Consider the following 3677-nt stretch of genomic DNA (forward strand, 5'->3'; position numbering starts at 1 on the left):
TCTCCTATCTATCTATCTCCTATCTATCTATCTATCTATCTATCTATCTCCTATCTATCTATTATCTATCTATCTATCTATCTATCTATCTATCTATCTATCTATCTATCTATCTATCTATCTATCTATCTATCTCCCATATATTGCTCTGTATATATGGACACCTCCTGTGTTACATCTGGTCCAATGCTCCTGCCTTCTGTGAGTCCTCTTGGTTTCTCCTTCTCTCTCTCTTGGAGACAGGAGCTGGGATCAGTATACAGGCACAGGATGATGTGGTGTGTGGGGCTGGATGGGATGTGGGGTCCACAAGGCTGGGAGGAGGGCGGCTCTCCCCACCTCACTCCTGCATGCTATATATAAGGGACAGGGCTGTGCACTCTAATAGGGAGGCATGTGAGAGCTGGATAAACAAAAAGTTGTGGAGAACTTACAGTCATTACAGAGATCTCAGGAGCCCACGAGATGGAGAAGAACTGGTGACTTCCATACACCCAATACCAACTAAGATGTGCAAGATGTCTCCAATGAATTACATAGAAGCAGCTGGACCCTGGGAGGACTGGAGGAGCAGCGTCCATCCAGCCATCATGTGCTCCTTTGTGTTCCTGATCTGCCTAGAAGCTTGTCTGTGGGTCCGAGGTCATGGACAGAAGAAGAGACCCCCAGGTCCTTATCCTTGGCCGCTTGTGGGCAATGCCATGCAACTAGGGCTAATGCCTCATCTGACATTTTGCAGGATGGCCCAAATCTATGGAAATGTCTTCAAGATCCGGCTGGGCGCCCATGATATTGTTGTCCTGAATGGAGAGTCCACCATCAGACAAGCTTTGGTGAAGCACAGTGCAGAGTTTGCCGGTAGACCCAACTTCTCCTCCTTCAAGGTGGTATCAGGGGGCAAGAGCATTGGGTTCAGCACATACAGCGACGTGTGGAAAGCTCATAAGAAGATCGCTCACTCCACCCTTAGAGCCTTTTCCACTGTCAACACGGAAAGCACCAGACTCTTTGAGCAACATGTAGCGGCTGAGGTCGAGGACCTCATCCTGGTGTTCCTGCGCCTCAGTACTGGGGGTGAGTACTTTGACCCTTACCATGAGTGTACCGTGGCCATCGCCAACGTGATCTGTGCCCTGTGCTTTGGGAAACGCTACAGCCATGATGACCTGGAGTTTAAGGCTCTTGTTGGAAGGAATGACAAGTTTGGTCAAACTGTGGGTTCAGGTAGTCTGGTGGACCTTCTGCCTTGGCTCCAGTCCTTCCCAAACCCTGTAAGGAGCCTCTATCAGAGTTTTAAAGACTTAAATGTGCAGTTTTTTGAATTTGTGAAGGAAAAGGTCAGCCAGCATCGAGAGACTTACAACCCTAAGGTCACAAGAGACATAAGTGATGCCTTCATAGGGCTCATTGACAATAGGATGGGAGCAGAAGTCCTCAGCAAGGACTATGTGGAAAGTACAGTCACAGACTTGTTGGGTGCAGGCCAGGACACCAACTCTACAGCCCTGACCTGGATCCTTCTTCTGCTCATCAAGTATCCTGAGATACAGAAGAAGCTGCAGGAGGAGATAGACAGGGTGGTGGGGCCGGAGAGGATGCCCAGTGCTGAGGACAGAGCCAAGCTCCCCTATGTCCAAGCCTTCATCTATGAGTCCATGCGCTACAGCAGCTTTGTGCCAATGACCATCCCTCACTCTACCACCAAGGATGTCACCATCGATGGCTTCTACATCCCCAGAGACACCATAGTGTTTGTCAACCAATGGTCAGTCAACCACGATGTGGACAAATGGAAAAATCCTGACCAGTTCAAACCTGAGAGGTTCTTGGATGAGAATGAGCAACTCAACAAAGACCTCATCTATGGCGTGATGATCTTCTCATTGGGGAAGAGGAGATGTATTGGGGATCAGCTCTCCATGCTGCAGCTCTTTCTCTTCACTTCCATCCTCCTCCATCATTGTTCATTCTTTGCAGACCCCAAAGAGGAGCTGACAATGAATGGCATCAATGGCCTGGCCATCAAGCCTGTCCCCTATAGACTATCTGTGAGGGCCAGGAGACTCTGGCCTGAACCAACATCTCCATAACATACGTATCCATCTATAGTAGCTTACCTTCCAGCAATGCTGGAAATGGGAGCTATGAGGAGGGACCCCGCCACCTGATTCTGCACTAAGGACATCTGTTTAGAAAATGCTACAAATTTGTCTGAGCTTCTGGGGAACCACAAGTCTCAGCATCCTATACTAGCTGTGCTGCAGCTAGTGGGAGCGGCCATTGTCCCATAAGACTTGTACATTACAGACAATGCTCAGTACAATAGCACTTACTCATATCCCACCATGCGGAGTCTTCAGCTGTCACTCCAATCCATGAAGAAATCTCCAAGTAACAGCTCAACCCAAGGAGTCCGGGAATCTGCTGCCTCCTTATAGGAAGAAGCCCAGGACCTAGAGCTGCAGCCGCCTCCTCTGTACAGGAGCCTGAGGATGGGAACATATAGAGAGAGGTCAGGCTGGGGCTCTGCTGCCTATAGGAACAGGGAGAATTCTGTCTATTAGCATTTATGTGTTGTTTTCTATCATCTATCCTATCTATCTCCTATCTATCTATCTATCTATCTATCTATCTATCTATCTATCTATCTATCTATCTATCTATCTATTATCTATCTATCTATCTCCTATCTATCTCCTATCTATCTATCTATCTATCTATCTATCTATCTATCTCCCTCCTACCTATCTATCTCCTATCTATCTATCTATCTCCTATCTATCTCCTATCTATCTATCTCCTATCTATCTATCTATCTATCTATCTATCTATCTCCCTCCTACCTATCTATCTATCTATCTATCTATCTCCTATCTATCTCCTATCTATCTATCTCCTATCTATCTATCTATCTATCTATCTATCTCCTATCTATCTATCTATCTATCTATCTATCTATCTATCTATCTCCCTCCTACCTATCTATCTCCTATCTATCTATCTCCTATCTATCTATCTATCTATCTATCTCCTACCTATCTATCTATCTCCTATCTATCTATCTCCTATCTATCCATCTATCTCCTATCTATCTCATATCTATCTATATCTATCTATCTCCAATCAATCTATCTCTTATCCATCTATTTATTATCTAGCTATCTCCTATCTATATATTATCTATCTTAAAACTATCTATTGATTTATCATCTATTGATTGATCTATCTCCTATCTACCTTTCAGTATATCTACTATCTATTTCCTATCTATCTCCCGTCTATCTGTCTATCTATCTATCTCCCAACAATCTTTCAATTTATCTATAGATCTATCTATTTACCTCTCCTATCTATTATCTCTCTCGCTTTCATATCGTAAACATATAACTGTATATTTAGCTTTTGGTTATCTGTTAGTATATCTATCATGTAACCTGGGTCTCTCCTATGTATGTATCCTATATAATTGTATATGAAGCCTATTGTTATCTAATGTAATGTATCATGGTTTTAACTTGCATACTGCCATATCCATAGATAGGTATGAGACAAATATCTATGGCATAGACATTAGACAGATATAGAGATGTGTGATAGATAGGAAGGAGGGAGATAGATAGATAGATAGATAGATAGATAGGAGATAGATAGATAGATAGATAGATAGGAGATAGATA

The 3677-nt window shown here is 43.6% G+C and overlaps 1 pseudogene; it reads left to right on the top strand.

The window, feature by feature from the left end:
• The first annotated feature begins 393 nt into the window (after positions 1-393).
• LOC138770855 (cytochrome P450 1B1 pseudogene) lies at positions 394-2592 on the top strand (annotated as a pseudogene).
• The last annotated feature ends 1085 nt before the right edge of the window (positions 2593-3677 follow it).

This window comes from Dendropsophus ebraccatus, chromosome 13, assembly GCF_027789765.1.
Source record: "Dendropsophus ebraccatus isolate aDenEbr1 chromosome 13, aDenEbr1.pat, whole genome shotgun sequence".
NCBI classification, from domain to species: Eukaryota; Metazoa; Chordata; class Amphibia; order Anura; family Hylidae; genus Dendropsophus; species Dendropsophus ebraccatus.